The following is a 19786-nucleotide window of genomic DNA, read 5'->3' on the forward strand; positions in this document are numbered from 1 at the left end:
TGTTTTATATTATAAAAATTCCCACTAGAATGCTAAAATTGAGAAATTTTTAAAAAACGGATTTAGCCGGATGGCCTTTTGACAATGAGTCACTCGAGTATGGCGGATGTCATCTAAGCATAGCATTGAGAAACGAATTCTATAACTGTCATTAAAGATTTATTACGTTTAAAAGTGTCAGAGAAATGTATTTTATAAAAGAGGATATGGTTTTCGGGTAGCCGGCATGAAAGGCATAAAGTAGTTTTGGCACCATTTGCCACGATTCGTTAGAACGACAGGTCTTAAGTAACTCGTTTTGGATCTTTTTACGACGTTGTAAATCCGTACGAACAACTACGGACGCGCGTAACATCACAGCACGATACATCGATAAGTTTATTATGCACGCAGAAAAGCTTTGATAAGCAGGCCTATAAAAACGCTAACATTAATGGTACTTAACATCGTCCGTTTTCAACATTCTATTACAAGTAGATATTATATCTAAAGACTCGAGAGAGACCTATATACACAAACTATCTTAACACGACGAAAAATGAGGGCCATTGATATCTCAGTGAACGAGATAATCACGCTAGTCTGGAAATGGATCGATCAACGACGAAATTGTCCCTCGATCCGTGAAAAAGGACGGGGTCAAGGGAGCCGAGTTGAAATCAGATCCAGATTATTTAAGACTTTTCCCAGCCGCTTCCGGCTGGCTGGCATGCTCTTCCGGAAGATTTACGCGGCACATTGTTTCGTAATCGTGAGCAGCCCGGTTCTCGTCAGGTCAGTGAACACTCACACGAACGCTATCTCTTCGGATGCTCCGACGAGGAAAAGAGCCTGACGTCGGACAACGGAATCAGGGAGCCGGTACACCCTGGCTGGCTGGATAGCTAGCGGTTCGTTCAGATCTAGATCGCAGATTTAACTGCAAATATTAATTAGGCTAGGCTGCGCTCGTGAATCCTAACGGATTGCGTCACTCTTCCTCCGTTCTAATCCTACGGTGTGGTCTTCACGAAATTTTCAAATGAAATCTAAAGTCTCGTTCAGACTAACCAAGTTCTTTAAATTTAAGTCCGTAGATAACACAATATAACGTTATTTAGCTTTGCTATTTTTCTCATATTGATCGGATATAAATGATTTCATTGGCTACTACGAATATGTAGAAATGTATTGTCAAGTGAAACGATTTCAACTTTATCTTCATACAAGTCAAGTTATTTGAACTTTAACCCAAATCCTCATTCTTCTTTCTCTGCTTAAAACATTACTTTACTCTATTTCACACCTACGAGATCTCCCATCGACGTTCCTATTACCGACTTTCATTCATGCGTTCTCCAATCGCTGAAGACCAGAATTTTCCCTTCCCACTCAATTGCATCGATGTTTCATTCACTCTATCCCCTCCATACACCCATTTGCTCCCATTGAAATCTCGATAAACCATGTTGCGATAAATACCCAGGTCATGTAAGTATGACAGCGCAAGTATAAAACTTGAATCTTCAAAGCTTTGATATTCAATCGTCAAGGCTGAACTTCATAAAAGTTTATGTTAAAAATTACCAAATCTTCTTTACGTACATGGGTGTAAATAACGATTTAACCGATTAAATTAGAACAAAGAGAGCTCCAACGCTTTTACAGTTTGAATCGGAATTTCAACTTCGAGCTCCGTGCTCGAAATGCTATTTTAACAACTAATTATCCCGAACGATGAATTCTCGAGGTAGACGCGAATAGTAAACTCGATAAAACGGCGGTCGGATATCATGCGTTTAATTATCAATCAGAGATGCCAGGGATCGCGTGGTTGATTCCTTACAGCAGAGCTTCCCTTAGGCCGGAACTTGGTACGCGGTATTTATGCGTAATATAGCCGGTCGAATGCATCGTAACACGTATACCTATGTACGCGTTAAAGTATATTTGTTACAGTCGAGCTGAGATACGATGCCTCCTTGTTATTATGCATTGTGCACTAACGTGTGGCGTGATGTGAGCCCGTGTTTGTGTACACAGGTGCGCGCGCAAGCGTAATCAACATCAGATAACAGATCTCGATCCGTCGATGACAGGAACACGGTATCCCCAGTGGTAATCGCCGCGGACCTGCTTCCCGTTCTCCTTCGAGGAATGAAATTACCGTCTTCCACCTTTGTTCCTCCATGTTGCCACGATCGAATCCCAGTTGTATGAATCGTGGACTGTTAACCTTTTAATACAGCTACGTTTGAATAAATCGTTCCCCTCAAACGCAAAAAGATGACAAGGCTAAATACAATATTATTATCGATACATTTCAATACATCATTCATTTTGTTCTGTGTATAGTATCTAGGAAACGTTATAGCAAATTTTTCCCCTTATCTTTCTTTCAAAATGATAATACATAGAGTATTATCCTATCTCGTGCGCGAGTTTTATCTAGCTACGTGTCAAGAACGTTGGAAGCCTTAATCATGCTATTAACACCTAACACGGGAGAGGAAAAATCGAGGAAAAATGGATGAATTAAACAGAGGAAGATCGCCAGCTCGATTTTCGCGTAAAACAACAAAAGACGGGAACGAGTGCGATGAAATAACACGATTTGCCTGCTTATGCAAGGTAATTGCTTTCTGGACTGAGTTATATCGTGTATCTGTTCATGCTAACTTACCCATGGCAGAGCGTGGTTAATTCGTCTTCTCCTTTTTTCTTCTTTTGCTGGAAACAAGCGATTAACTTTCGTTTTGCAAATGGTGCCACCATTGGAGATAAATGGCGGAACATGTCGGAAACGATTACGAGGATCGTGGAGACGTTGAACGACGATGATCAAGGGCCTCGTTGAACGAATCGAATCCAGACACATTGTCGTTTCCTTTTCTCTTCCTAAAATAATTTCCGCCGCTTCTACGGTTCCGTGAAAATGAAAATCACCGTTTTTAACGTTCGAGTTTTTCCAGCAAACGCGGCAAACCTACGTTCATCGATACGATCGAAAGCGTGGTTAATGCAACGTGGAATACGAGCGGAAAAATTCCATGGAACTGCATTTGCAAACCTTTGTCGGCAGGGCTTAGTTACTTGGATTCCGTCCTTCTTTCGCATTCGATGCGGTAATTTTCGGTATCGTTAAATTTCACGCGTGAGCTATGAACCGTTGCATCTAATTAAATGACGCAAGGAAAAGAAGTCATTGCGTGGAGTTATTCATTGAATTGAAACTTGTCGAAGTTGTCGGTAAAACCAACGTCATTTAATGTTGTTATAAGGGAAACATCGATTTTAAGTCGTTATATTCAGCTCCTGATCATTTTAATGAACAAATAAAGAGTTAAGTATTATCCGTCTAACTTAAATACAAATTAAAAATTATTTGTCCCAATGTTACACGAATAAGAATATCGCAGATTATACATAGATATACTAACTAAAAACGAACAAGGTTAAAGACTGTAATGACTCAACTCACTTTGTATAATAATACAACTTTATCCCTGATCGCCAACAGTTGATTGGCATTTACCAATAAACTACCGCATCTCTTACCTTTTAGACAAATTTTAATTCAATTCTGTACGTCCGTAGAAACTCAGCAAACAAAAACGTAATACAAATTCTATAGATAATCTGTCCTAATCAACGTTCTACAGGGAATATTTGAATATTTCTTTAACTCCTTGAAAAACACACTTATTGGAATCTATTGCAATGAAATGAAATGGAACTTCCACCTGTGTTCGATCTAGTTCCATTTTCTAATTAAAAGATAAAAGAAAAGAGGAAAAGAAATTAATGCTAGACACATATATACAGGTTGGATATTTCCGACAGTGGCCTGACCGCGAAAGATACGATGTCGTTCGCAGTGTAACCCCCGTGACGGTGAACGGTGTTGAACAACACATTTCAGGAAGAACAAAGTCCTCGTTAGGGTTTCTGCGCGTCCAAGAACATGCAAGATAGCCATAAGGGACACAGTTTCGCGGCTGTGGTTTAATGAGAAAGCACGGACTAGTTCTTGTAACGGCGACTCAACTACCCGCCCGTATTTATTACTCATCGCGGACATGAGCGATGGCTCGCGCATAAAATTAGCGATACCTCCTAATTGTTATTGCTTATGTGCTGGACGTCGCTGCGATAACGGCTAATGTACGTTTATTTGTCGGCGAAACGAGCGAGTTTCATGCGCGCTTGCCTTCTCTTGTTTTCCCCTGTTCACAATTAGCCATCGCCAACGTCGTGCTCCCTTTTCTACGTTTTCGGCCTCTGGCTTACTGCTAGAGATGTTTCTTACTGCTGAAAATATTCCTTACTGTTATCGCTTTTGGGCTCGATTTATCTATTCGAAGTAAAAGTCTATCCAATCTTAACATTCACACATTGAAAATCATCTTTTATCGCTACGTCTTTATATCTTATGACATCAAACTGCTTCAAAATATGTTCAACTAGTTCAACAAACTATAGACATCTCAATCTCTTCGATCTACACAGGAGAAGAAGAATTGCTCCTCAAAGTATAAGAATTCTTCCACTTAAAAAACTCCAAACAAACTGCAATTTACTTTACAAACTTAACGATCGCGTTAAACTGTAACAACGGCCAAACTTCTTCAAATTGCTTCAGGAAGCAATCAATCAGTTCATCGATCTAACCAAATTACATCTATACGATGAAAAAGATACACCTTCAAAAATATATAATAATTTTTCTACGCAAAGAAACTCGATTTCCACAACAATACTTCCTCGAACAAAACATCCCACAGTCGATAAACGTACATAGTCCAACATGAAGGTTCGCGAGTCCGCACGGGTGAAGAGGAGCAATCCACGATTCGACACATGCGTATAACGTTTTCCCACGCGCAACCATGTGCATATCTCTGTGAATTATTATACGCATACAGATCACCCGATACGTAGCGCGGGTAGGCAGAAAGCAGAACGTACACTCGAACACGTACGCTCGCTCCCAGAAACATGAACGAGACCGAGAGAGGGTACACACATATACAAACGCATATGATTTTCTATCGAGAGGGGAAACCATCGTCGGGAGGCGCGTCGGTGTATCACAGACCGCAGATACTACTATGCCCGCTTCCTTCCACATTAAATCCCTGAGCGAATCGCGAATCTCGCCGGTGAATTGCCCTGGGACACGCACCAGTCCTCCGGCTGACCGTGGTAAACGCAAGGACGCGCCTTCTTCACGGGGTGAGAACTCCGCGACTCGACGACTCCGCTTTTAACCCTTGCCTCTCGATGGCTTTGCCCTCTTGTGGGAATTCCCTTGCGTCGAGACGATTTTACTCTGGTTTCTTCCAGTAGAATCGAATGGGGAGTCAGTTTTGTGATAGCAGTAATAAATGGGATAATTTATCGATGATAATGACGATGAAGTTGTATTTTTATGTGCAACGTAGGAATTCTGAAATGAAAAGAGGCATTAGTTCATTATTTAAGACGAAGATTTTATTGGAAAGTTCTACAAAATTTACTTCTGCTAAAAATTCTTGAAATGCCTATAAGATATGAAGCTTTGTTATAGTTTATGGATTTTAAATTACATATTCTAATGGAATTGTTATATCATATACCCATTAGTAGATACTTTCTATATAGTATAATAAATAATAATAAATAACAAAAAGACCTATATAACTGAAAGAAGTAAAATCATTTCTTTCAATCCATAATCGTTGTTCACAAATGCGAAGCACCGTAAGAATCAACAAAAAACTCTCTGTCCCCATTTCTCCGTAAGAAAAAGGAAGGAAGAAACTCGTTGCGAGCGAGCAATGACAAAAATCACCTCTCGCCTTCTCTTTCTCTCTTTTCCTCCGTCTCCTCTCGGAACAAGTGATCGCGCGTGCACACGTGGGAATGCCAGGACATAATGTAAGAATTTTATTCGTGGCGATCAATATAAATACGCGAGATTATGAGCGGTGCGAGGAAGAATTCGAATCCTAGGGCTGCGAATCGTGCGTTCTCGATGCATTTTGCTCCTAATTCCACCGATCTCCAGTCTCCGCTCCAATGATTCCATTAGCGGTTCCTGCGTTCTGCTCTCCAGTCGACGAGACCGACGATCCGCGATCCGTGCCGATAATAAACGGCTTCACCGAGCTTGCGTGGAACTCGCCACGGCGAGACGGGTGCATAACGCGTTAACGATACGCGTTGCAAACATCGACGATCGGTCGGCGGCCATTTGGTTCCTGGCCTGTTGAAAGGGAAATTGGTAACGGGGATTCTTGAGTCGTTACGGTAGTTTGATAGCAAAATTAACCGTTTCTAGGGAAGGCTTGTTAGTCTATATTTAGAATGTTTATTAACTCTTTTGTTTGTAAGAAAATATGACTCTTTAATGATTATAAAAAGATTAATTAATGTAATAAGAATTGTATCAATCGACATAATGTTTGCATAAGAAGAAATTTATAATCCACAGCTTGTAACTGTCGATTCATCAAATTTATTATTACGTGGTAATTTATCGTACAAGACAACTGATCTGAGATTTTTTACAAGTTTTACACGTTGGTAGTGTAATATATGCATATCCTGATACAGTCTGTCATTTATTTTACGTATCTGCTTTATGGACATACCCGATATTCAATGAATGGACGCGATATAGATTCAAATATCATAGAGTGTCTTGAAGTATAAAAATAAATTATGCTACTGACTATAACCAATTATGATAACGAATGTAATATTACATACAGTATATGACGATGTATATAAATGTAAGACGAAGAGGAGATATTGTTCTCGGTTGCACGTACGATCATCTATCCGAGACGAACCTTTATCGCATGTTATACACCTGCAAAACAATCCTCTCTCGGTGTCAAGTACAGTAAAATGACTCGAGCGTAAAGCGTTTCTTCCTCCCCGGGACCGATTCAAGCGTCGTTTTGTACATCTCCTTCGCCGTCACCTCCGCTTCCGATTCGCGCCTAGATAATACAACGCCGCGGACAGAAGTGCACGCCCGGTTGTTTTATGCAAGCGTAAGCACGTCTTGTTTCGTTCGAACGAGGAAAGCTCGAGAAAAGCGAAACGACCGAAACAGATAAGAAGGACAGAAAAGGGATCAAGATGTATTAGACGAAAAAAAAGAAGAAAATTATAATGTTACACTAATAACGAGGTCGTGGCGCGATAATCGCATTTCGATAAGAAAATCCATCTTCCGTATGTGGAAACGTTACGTCTGTTTAGTCCATGAAGCAACATCGCGCATTGCAGATAGTTTAATTACACGCTCCAGCAAAAGGTTGATGCACGTTTGGAAGTAATCTTTCGAAAACTATGCCCCAGCAACACGCTACCAACTTTAGGCACATAAATTTCACGGCGACGCGCGGCTTCCAACTATTTCAGCCCCGATATCCGTTTTGAGAGCCACCGATCCTCGTCAGCATTCGCAACGCTCTCGTTGATCCCATGCCGACTATCTTTCCTTTTATCTTATTTCTCTATTTCCTATTCCTTGCCATTTCTTCGACGTATCTTTCTGTATGGTATGTGATGCGATTCTATGCTCGCAAGTGTGCAGAGCATCGGTTCGACCATTCAGGAACATTAGCTGCTATGGTGTTTTATAACGAAGAATTGAAAACATCGTTGTTTTCTGCGTGAAATCAATCGCAACGATAAATTCTGAACCAATGAAGAAAAACTAAGACAGCTTATGGAAATTGCTGAGTAATATAAAATAAAAAGTGTGATTTGGATTGTGACATAGGATGGGTTCATACATAAGTAGTGCATTTATATACTTCCCTGTTATTGACTGTTGACAAGGAAGTAAATTGACTATAATTACAAACGATGTGTTTACGCGTCACGGTCACGCGTTTTGAATTTCAATTGTTTTGCATCGCGTTGAGCTAAACGGACAACAGTATAAAGAAAAGGGGAGAAAACGAGAGGAGAAAAAGTCCAAGACCTGTTCATGATCATTATGTAGACTTGTTTTCCGCGCAATTACTATTCCTTTTCTGGCGTTTAGACGGTACAGCGGCAAGGGCATGGACTGGGCTAATCACATCTTAATTAATACATCGTATGCGCGCATCGTCTAAACCGGAGAACGAACCATTCCTTTGGCTGACCATTTTCTCCACTAGTAGACCTGGCCCCAGTGCAATTAATCTGATAAACGTACATGCGTAAACACGACTCTTACGCGTTACTTTCTCTACCGAGTTGAACATTTACAGAGGTCACAGCCGTGTGATCAATGCAAGATCCAAAAGATATGCCCCATTGTCGTATGCGTGAGCTCACCTCGTACAGTACGAGACCCAGCCACCGTCACGACTGTCTTTTCGACGGAAAATAGCAGCTTCCATCATCGTCACTGAATTAATTCCTTTAATCGAACTGATTCGGCATTACTTACAATATCCTTACCATGTTTTATTTCCAGGAAGACAAAGAAATACTCTAAAATCTTTAATATTCGTTGTTACCTTCGTTTTCATTCTACTCTATCCACATCCATAAACTTACTTAAATTCATTGTCTAACACGAGCCACTGATCAAACTGATCAACTTTACTTTTTATTAATTTCTTAATTTCATTACGTAAATAGACGATTAATGATCAATTCTGAAGAAACAAATTTTTACTTTCATAAGTTCATTCGTCGTAAAAAGATGCGACAGCTGATGGTAAATTCTTAAGTAAATTTCAAATAAAACCTATCGTATTCTAGCATCGTCATTTTACTATGATTTTGAATTTATCGGATTGATCAATGCGTCTTCTGAATAACTCACATAATTCTACACGAGTTAAGCAGTAGATCCAACGTATCGTATTCTCATCGTGAAATAGCGTTTCGTTTTCACAAAAGTAGGGGCCGAAATCAGATTCAAGAAGTGGCTGTCGATCGCCAAGGTGCGCAACGGTCTGCTCCTAAATCGATCGCCAATGATCACAGGGACATCGGCGGCCGGTTACGAAGTGTTCGCATCTGCTCCCCGATGTAGAATCCCGTGACTTTAGGAAATTGCATGGCTACGTAATACGCGTGTACGTAGCATGTACGAGGCAGGCGTGGCGCGTCACGGCGCGGCAGGTGCTTCGCGATGCGCTACGCTAAGCAACATCGTGCTCGGAGCTCGGTCAACGAGCCATCGACGAAGTCTCCTTAATAGGAGGCTCAGGCTTGATGGCCACTTTGTATGGGCAATTTCACTTTAATGGGTATGCTTCATTTGATCGAAGCGTCCCATGCGTCAAAAATATATGTAAAATACGGCAGCTTACGATATTCCGCACTCTTCGATTCCTGCTATTCCTTGTCTCTTCCTTTCACTACTTTTTCTTCCACTTTTACCCTTTTTAATTTTTATCCGAGGAGGGAGAATTATGTTTTTAACGGGTATCTGTGTCGTGTAATGTGTACCGAGCTTATCGATATACGCCTGAGGCGATACGTTCGCCTTTACCTCCCTTGTTTATTAAACATAGATCGATGACAAGATCGCGTGACCCCAAAAGAAAAAGCGCTACTGTTAGTATGTTGCGAGAAATACACGCTCGACGAAACTTATCGTTCTTGAAGTATTCCAATGGCGAGAATGTATTACTCGGTTGTAAGAGAATATAAACTATGCCACATATTTGGGGATGTTTATGGGAATCAAGCTGGGGGCGTGTGTTGTTTCAGAAAAAAATGCATTATCATATTTTTTAATTATTTTATGAATCTTCCATCTCGTTGAGGTACTTTCATGTTCACTTATGGTGAAAGGGACATCATATATAACAATATATTTAGTTTTTACCTTTTTCGCTGTTTTATTCGTTTGTATCTATTCACGATCTTACATGCGAAACATTATTATAACAAAACGTTGCCGCAAAAGCAGGACAAACAGCAAGCTGTAGAAGGTGACGCGGTGCCTGTTCTCTCCGAGAGGGATGGGCCGTATGTAAAGATCGCATGCTGCTTGAACATTTAGCATTAATTGCATATCGGTTTTGGCAGGTGGTTGCCAGTCATATAGGATAAACATCTCCGCTCAGTGACCGGAACCTGTGCCATAGATGAATAATTATGAACTGCAACGTACGAAAACCGTATCGAACGCTAAGTCTATCAAGCGTTTCGAAATCAAAATTCGACGCTCCGTAAATATCGGTTATCGATCAATGTGCTTTATATATACTTTCTACCCGCTCTTCGAAAGAAAGATTAAAATCAACGATAATTTAGTTAAGACATCATCAAGAAAGAAAGTATAGGAAAAAATATATTCTAGTGCAAGAAGAAATACCAACTTTCATCCATATATTTTACAAAAAATAAATCGAATTTCCAAAAATGCATTACCGCGAGCTTATGAATTATCTATGAGAGGCTACAAATTATTAATATTGAACATTTTCATAATTTCGATATTAATAATAAACACTACTATTTCAAAGTAGAAGAAAATTAATCGCCACGAACAATCATCTCGAGTAACGACGTCGAACATAAAGTAGCCTCTTTACGAATTCCCCGGATAATGGCAGATTAATCGCCGCGGGAATAAATTGCCCAAGCTTCAAAGAACAAAAGAAATCACAATTACATTACGCCGAGTGTAGGAATTCGTCTAACGTTTTCTCGCTGGAAATAATGGTTCTCGTTTAATTCAAAAGCAGTTGAAACAGGAAACAGAAACGTTCGCTCGCGACAGCGAGATGAACGATTTTTTAATGCAACAGGCTCGCGTAACGATATGCCCGTGTGCGCTTCAATTATTAGGATTCGAGGAAACGCAGGTTCGACATGGTTTACCGGATCGGTGCCACGGGAACTTAACGAGATCCCAGATTTTTTAATTAATACAGTTGGCACATCGGTAGCTGGGAACGAGGAACTCGGGACTCGCGGCGTTCCGTCCTGAGAACGACGAAATAATGCCGCGATTATGTATGCGCCGGTATCTTCGCGGCGAATCGATGATCATCATCAAGTTCAGACGATCGCCGGTTGATGAGCGTACGCGGCTTCTAAATCGCGAACCTTTTGCGCGTTATGGATTCATCAGGGTCAGATTAGCCAGCCCCCCAAGCGGGCACGATGGGATCCGCCGCGAACCAAGGCGATGATTTACGCGCGCGCCTTTGAGGAATTTTTCCTCTCATCGCCATTGTGAATCGTCGTTGTTGTTATTACGTTACGGAATGAATGACATGCGCAGGGGAACGATTCAGATGGGGTAAATACGCTTTATCGGTTAATTGCAAGGAAGTTATATATATTATCTTCTCTTCTTACTATAAACTTTGAAGGTATGATGAAAATTAGCTGGTTAGAACAATCAAATGTTTTTTTCATATCTGTTTGATTGTTATACCAAGCTGGTGGTTCGGGATAAAGAGGATCTATTGTATTCTTTAATATTATTTATGTAACTACATGTTCTACCAATGGTACAAATTTTAAAGTTTGACTTTGTTTAACTCTTAAAGATATAAGATTTCCTCATTTGTACCGCTTATCCTTTGAACCCTCATTTGTTAAACTAACCAGCTAATGTTATAATTGTCAAGTTGATACGTGTCCGTTCACACTATACTTAAGTCACTAAAATTATTCGATTGCCTGCAGGCGCTACGGAGGTGCTAAAACGTGGTAAAAACGTGTTAAAAGGTCGTGGCGCGTTGCATTGTAAATGAAGTCACCATCGAAGACAGAAAGATGCTTACCAAACGATAAGATCTAAGGAAATCCGCTAGTGGCTTGGAAACATTTCGTATTCATACGAGACAAACTATCAACGAATGACCTCCGTTCACTCGTTAACGCATAAATTCTTTAGTTTATTCGACGAAAGCGAATAAATTCCTTCATAATAAAACGTAGTTAAACGCATAATGAGAATAGGTGTGATACGTCTACTGCGAGATTATACATATTAGCATAAAATATTGTAATTTGATATTTTAGCACGAAACATTGTGGCTGAATGCTGCATGAAAGGGTTAAACTCACCCCTAATTATAATGAACTCACAATTCGAAATTATTTCGCGAACAGTCTCGTTCCAAATCAAATTGCAGGCGGTCGTCGACATTCTCGGAGTGCGAATACGATCCGCGAATTTATTACTTAATAATGTCAAACCGTCGGCTTAATTATTTCATGGCGAGCGGCCTATCTCTTGGCCGCTCTCTTGCTCCTTCCGTTTACATTTTAACGGTTCTCCACTTCCTCCCGGTCTCGATCGACCGGTCGTCCCCGCGCGCTCTTCTCCTGCGTGAAGATCGGCGTGGATCTAGCGCGCATGCGCAGTCGCCAGCGCGCCGGAATATACCACGGCGCAGATCGCGCAACCGCGCCGCTGCCTGCCGACCAACCAGCCGCGCTTCACGTGTGATCTCAAGCAGAAAAAAAATGGTCTACCGGTCCCGATAAGATCGTCTGGTTAAAGCCAAACAAACTATTCCATTAATTCGTAAAAGAAGAAATTTTTCGCCAGCCGGTTCGCCGGGAGAAGCGACTCCAGAAAAGGGGAAAAGAGGAGTGGAGAGGAGAGAGGACGCAAGCCCATCGACCACTTTCGCGCTAGCGTCGCACCGCTCTCGAACCGTATAAGAGCGTCCCTTTTCTTTAACGCTGTAACCGACGAATCTCTTTTATCTAGACAAGCTTAGTCAGCGGCTCTGATATAATTATATTCGGCAACGGGAGGAGCGATGGGGAAATAGTTTGTGCACCGGATACGTCGGAAAGAGCAGCGCTCGCCACGCCAGGAAAGCGTAAAGATGTATTATGCGGCTTGCTTCCGTCGTTGTATAAAGGAAGAGCTGTGTTGTGTAAAAAAGGAAAGAGTTTAAAAGAGAGGAAAGAAGAGAGGATGATTGTCAACAGTCGCGAAGCTTTCTGACGTACCCTTTCTGGCCCTGTGAGAGGTTTTCGGTAATGATATCGTGTTGTGATCGCTGCATATATTTACTAGGCGGTAACAATGTGATACTGCTTTAATGCTCGAACGATAATGACCGGCTTACGTGTAATATTTGGAACAACGGCGAGAAGTGGCCGTGCTAAGTACCGAAACTCGTAGATGCTTCAGTGATTCGATGTCTTACTCCTTCTTAAGTCGACCTATTTATTCACTTATAATAACTGAATAAAGGACGAACGTTCGTAATCTTTAGGAATTTTGTCGCGCTAACGTTTCAGCATTGCATTTATGCAAAAATATTAAAATTAAATTCCACCAAATTAAACATAACTGAACGTAGTTATTAAGCCTCCAAATTAAAATATCTTTCAACGACAGACATTATAGACAGACTTTATAAGGGATATTGTCTCGCAATTCGAGAATCCTTCCTTGGATCTCTTCGAAAATCGAGCATTTCAAAGCTGCTTAAAGACATCCGGAGCGGTCGCCTTTGACGATTTCGAGTTCCGTTGAAGCAGTGGCGAGAAGTAGGAAACGGCACTCGTTCTGAATCCGGTAATCCGGTCATTTACAAGTTCAGCCGTGAAAATGTGTCCTTCTTAAATGTTATTACCGCTAGCCGGCGGTAAGGACAGTCTTTTTCACTCAGCCACCATTGTACCACGGATAAGCTTCGGTGGAGAAGTGGTTGAAGAGTAGAGGTACACGTTATCCTTTCTACGCCCTTTCGCGGAAAGTCTGCTCAAATAACAAAGCTACCAGGTGGTGAGGATCGAACATGGACTGTTCAGCCTTTAGTTTGTACACGCTGGTGTAAGGTTCATTGGGTTATTAGGGAAACCTTGAGCCTTGTCCCATTGCCACAAGGAGAAACCTTTTGGGCATGAGCTGCGAGATTTTCCATCGATACTCGCCAATTAGGTAGTAACGTACAAATTGGAAGCAAATGTCCGAGTAAGTGAAAGAGGTTTGGGCGTAGTGAAAGTTGGAGAAACGTAAAGAGATTTGTAATATTGGAGAAATCAACTTAAATTTTAGGGATGTGAAATTATAGATCATCAAATTTAAATGTTGAAGAATTAAAATTTGATTTTATAAGAATCCAAATTTCAAATAAGCGAACTTAAGGTTTTAACAATAACTCGATTTTCGAATATTCAAATCTCAATTTTTAAACGTTCTAGTTTTAAATATCGAAATTTAAATTGTAAAAAATGCTACTTCTCCGACAAACATTTTGCAGTTGAATTTCAAGTGTTGTCAAAAGGAAAAGAAGCGTCAAGTGAAAATGCGTTGCAGCGCTTGATAAACCAGAAAAGAAATCATGAATCTCGAAGAACGAGTCTCGACGACTCGGCAATCTATTTCGTAGGTCCAGTTTCTCCTAGCAAGGCGAGTCATGTTCCTGGTGTTTCGTCTACCTGACGAGAAGTACTTGCCCGGTATTATCCAGCTACGTTCCACAAAGACAGAGGCTTATTGGGGTGGACGGCTCATCAGATAGCATTTAAACCGTAGCACTAGTACGGGGATCTAGCGGCGGGCCTGACAATGTTAAAGCGAGGTCTGTGTGCGTGGCCATAGGTAAAATGCCACGCGACCACGGGGCCAAAGTCCCTGTCGACCTAAAAGCCCATAGTTCGCACTGGCCCGTAGATGTCCGTCGGATAAGACGACAACGTGAATTATATTCAACCGGTGCGGCCGGGTACCTATCCGGATGAGTTTCGGTCCCCGAGATAAAGTTAATAGCTTTATTAACTGTGGGAAAAGCCGGCCACGTTACGGGAGTCGTGCGTTTTTCTTTTTCCCCTTCTACCACAGATTCCTCGCGACATTGCGAGTTCTCGCATAAATGTAATTTATATCGGTGCTATCTTGACGATGATACGTTTAAACGTATCCGTAGTTAACCAATTTCTACCATAATTTATCTGTTAACGTTTATTTCATTTGTAGTGGTGCTATATCAACGACGGCGAAATATTTGGATGTCCTGGAAAGAAGATAAAGAACGTTTAATTTGAATGTATTATACAAGTCGTTCTGTTCAGTTTTTACTACAATTGCTCTATTAACCTGTAACTAATTACATAATTTGCACGGGTAGCGGGTTAACGATGGCGTGGTGTTTGGATGTGTTGAGGAAAAAACACTTAGAAACGCTTGGGAAGGGAATACTTACATCGTATGTTTTATGCATATTCCGCTCAATCTTTGCTACTTTGTTTCACGATTTGTATTACAATCAAAACATCTAATATCCAACTCCAAATCCGGAAATCCTTAATTATTCCTCCAACTCGCGTAGTTAATGATTTACCAGCTCAAGCCTCATCCAAACCGACTGAAGACATTCCCACAGAAAGGCCAACATCGAGTGGAGGTTTGAAGTGTCCTCGTGGTACTCGGCGCGACAATCACGATCGAGACTTTTCCACAAGATCCTCTGTTCCGATTGGCCTCGTCCTACCTCGAAAATTCTCCGTCCGCTAACGAACCGGCCAATCCTTTCACAAGCCCGATATTCTCACCCCGATTGAATGGAACGAAAGTGCATACCGTATATACCAGCGTATGCTCGCTTCCCGATGAATCGATACGGCATGAAATCGAAGGGTGATCGGGATGATAGGCACCGGATCGATCTTATCAGTTTCGCGCGTAATTACGCGTGTTGGGCATACAGAGGGCCCGCGAGTGCCATTGTACAACCCAACCGATGCACACGCTGCTAAAGGGAGAGGAAGAGAGCGCGTAGTACAGCGTTGGCCTTAACGAAGATATCGGTGGCTCACGTGGATTGAATACGACGGGGCGGTGAAAATGGGCTTATATAGACTATCCGCAATAATCAAATAGCAGAAACAAATAAACATACAAGCGTCAATATTAAATTACTTTGACTTTATAAGAATCCACTACGCTAGAAACTAGGAAATAATTAGTTTATGCAAAAGGAGTCTATAATTCTTCTTTGCTATTAAGACCTGGATTCAAACGATGAATATTCTGCTCTTATCGAATCTTTTTAGATTCGAGAAGCTCTTGCCTTACATTTTAATGCCCACTGTCTGAAATTCAGAATTTCAAGATTTTTATTCCGCTAAATTAAACAGAACAGTTTCAAAATGAAAGAAGGCGACAAAATATGTAATACAGCGTTAGCTTTAAGGAAGATATCGGTTGATCACATGGTTTGAACGTGAAGGGGCGGTAAGAAGGGGGCGAGTGTACGGTGCTGCTTACAAGCTGGAAAATCAAGGCGAATATCACAAGCCGTCGGGCAAGTCTGATTGAATTTCCTGTGGCAATAATTCTCCGCTTTTACACGGGCACCGGGCATGCATCGCAACTCTCCTTGTCGGTGTGCCTGTAGGCTGTTGTTGTTCGTGGTAAAAAGGCGGATGCTGTTAGCAGCGCAATTAATATCGCGCGAAATCGTATATCAGCGGACGAGGTTTACGGTTAGGCTCGCGCAGGTAAAAGCTCTCCCTGTATAAAGCCCGGCAAACGTGTGTAAGCGAGCCGCAATCGTCCACCATTCAGTAGGGCTTATTTATAACTATTTAAACGGAGTGGAACGCGCAAAGGAAAATGTTCGTTTCGCGAAAGACAAATTGGGAATGGCCGTGCCGCTAATGCGGTAATTAGTATTCGAGCGGACTCGAAGATCAGAATCGGTTCCTTTTTCTCATCTCTTTCCTTTTTTTTTTTTTTTTTTTTGATTTGTTTATTTGTTTGAAGTCTCGTGGTTTATTTTTTTTCCTTTTTTCCCTTTCACTGACTTGCTCCCTGTTTATAACGCCACGGTTTGTTGCCATCGTACTTTCGAATGAGATCCCATTTTACGTCTGAGAAATGGAATACGTACTGTCGCAGTAACGTGTATGAAATATTTAAAACGTATGAATTCTGGTATTCTACCATTCTGCAAACTGTAAAGTGGAGCAAGATGACGAATGGGTCAACTGCATTAATGTTGCTTTGATTTCAAGAAATTCGACACTGTATGTACGTATGTTGATACTACAACTTCGTAAATTAAAAAGTAGAGAAAACCGATGAGATATCATACCTTGTAGTTTTTAAAATTTACATTGAAATTTATAAATATCTATATCATCTCCCTGCGATAAACAAACTTGCAGAGGAAAATCAATTCTTCTCTGACAAATCAATTATTAACAGGGTACCTGAATCATGAAGTTAAAGAATTAATAAAAACATAGTTAATCAGTTGCGTGTCTAAGAGACTCATATTCGGAAAGCAACGTTGCTTTATTTTCAAAACGTATTAAATATAATCGCCTATTATTATACAATTATTCAACAACTTAATCACTTACGATTGCCAAGCAAACTGCTAGAAACTAATCAGCCCCGTTAACAGAGATCCAAGAAATCTCATAAAAACCTCGAACCGCAAATAAAGTACCGAAGTTACGACCATAGAAACAGCTCGTAAATTCTTTCCCACGTTCACGTCCAATTTCACCCAAAAATCCAAGCCATATAACCGCACTTTACAGCGAATACTTTGGACGAACGGCCAAAGATCCGTCTCTATCGAAAGAAGTAAAACGAGCCTTCTTCGATTCGATCGGGTAGGGTGCAATAAACGAATAAAGCGGTAAAGCTCTCGACATATTGTTCGAGCAGATGCAGCAATGATTTGGTTCCTTTCGGACCTGGTGACAATGCCCGCCTAACAAAGTGACTCAGACACGACCGCGTAAAACAAGGAAGCGGAATTTATAAGTTATTGCAGGCTTAACACATCCGTCGGTGCGACGCGGCTCACGAAACGGAACAACCAACGGTTGTTAGATGCTACCTAAATTAATTTACGAGCCCGGACCGACTTTTCTTCGGTCGTTATGGCATTCTTGTTGAAATAATGGCTCCTCGAAACCGACGATATCCTTAGTACGAGACGAGCGCGATGATACTCTAAAGAAAAGCGTATTAACGCGTTTGCGTAACTAATATCATTACGCACGCCGTTCTGGAACGTGACCGTCTTGCGGCTAAGTGTCGCGTAATTACACGTATGTACTTATATGTACGCAGGGGTTTTGATGTGATAACGAGTAAGAGGAATCTAATGTTGTGGTTAGGTTTCTCGTATAATGTGCATTTTCTTAAGGAAAAGTAGGATATGGCATATATGGTTTGAAGAGTGAGTACTTATAGGGTAAGCGCTAAGATTTTCTACATCTGTACTTGATGACATTTAGATGTTCGTAAGGTTTAAAAACTCGAAAAGTACGAAAGCTTCAAAAAGTATCGACATTCAAAGATTTGAAAATTCAGAAATTCGAGAATTTGGAAATTATATCCAATAGGAGAGAACGAATTACTGTTACCCTTACGATAATACCATTAGGAACCGGAGAACGATTCATCCCTTAATTTTGTCAAACAGAACCTCCGAGAAATCGCGAATAAACAAATAAACGAACAAACCAGGACCAAGAGCTAACCCATATCAGCACCGTAACCGATTAATTCGATTCCCCCTTTTCATCCCCATTCTCCACTTGTCCTTGCCGTTCACTTTCCTCGGTTTACCCTGCGACCAGTGGTGTGTACCGAAGATTACAAATTTCAATCTCACCGGTGCGTGACGTGGTGTTACATTCATGACCGCCCTCTCGAGGCAATCCTTCCACCACCCTTTGTTTCCATTTCTCTATATTTCTCCCTCTTTACCCTTCTCTCCACCCTAACATCGTTTATTTTAGGGACGAAGTTAGCGCTGTGCATACAAACGTTTTGCGGTCGTGTTTGCTCGTAGCCTCCGGTTGGAAACGTAAGCCAGTTTGATGCTCGGTTGCTTCGATCCCGCTGGATACCGGTATGCTAGGTACAGGGGTAACTGAATAATACGGCATGATTATACGGCCGACCCCGTGGACGAGGGAGGCCCAGATAATTCTCTCTGGCCGAGCGGGGTAGCGATAATCTTCGCTAAAGGTGCTCGTTACGTTTGATTTTTGTGTACTCGGCCTTCTGCCTCCACGCAGGCGTTGAAACGCTTCTAGGGTGGATTAAACGCGTCTTTTTTTAGATTACACTAGGGTTTGGATAACGTTAAACAGAGGACGTGGAATAACGATGATTTGTCGCTAATTTATCAGGACGACAGATTTTTTATATTACTGATAACGAAATAACAATTAAAATTATTCGAAGATCTAAGAACCTGACAGGTTACCTTAGGAGAAGCTTTTTGAACTAAATATTCTGTTTCGATGCAGAGAGTAATTGTATTTTAGTTATGTAACTAATGATAATTATATTACTAATCGTTTTTCTCTAACATTAGAAGTATTTCAAGTTTGAATAAAACATGCAAAGATTCTCGTTAATATACATGATTTCTCAGTTCGATTTAACGTTGAACGTTTTCCTAAAACGTTAAAAGCATTAATTGTTTGTCAAAACGAGAGTACAGCGAAGATCACAATAGAGTTAAGTCGAAACTCATAATGAAGTCCAAAGCCTTATACCTTGGTGCTTTGAAAATATCCACGATTACGTCTCAAGACATTTAGATTCGAAATGAACATGAAATTATATCGTTCGTTATATTAGTTCTACTATAATATATTATAATATAATTTTCAAGTTCTTTTAAAAATTTCTTCTGAATTTATTTGTTAAGCGAACAAAGACAGGTAAGTTATTTTAGTACGAGAAATAAAATGTGTTAGTCGGGAATACATTGTTGTGACGGCGCAAACAGTCGTTGATGATCTACCAAGATTGATCCACGCTGGGCGGATACCGACGATGACGCGTCTTGTCGCAGAAATGTTCCGCCTTTCTGTGCTTTTAACACGACTT

This window comes from Bombus terrestris, chromosome 11, assembly GCF_910591885.1.
Source record: "Bombus terrestris chromosome 11, iyBomTerr1.2, whole genome shotgun sequence".
In the NCBI taxonomy this organism is placed as follows: domain Eukaryota; kingdom Metazoa; phylum Arthropoda; class Insecta; order Hymenoptera; family Apidae; genus Bombus; species Bombus terrestris.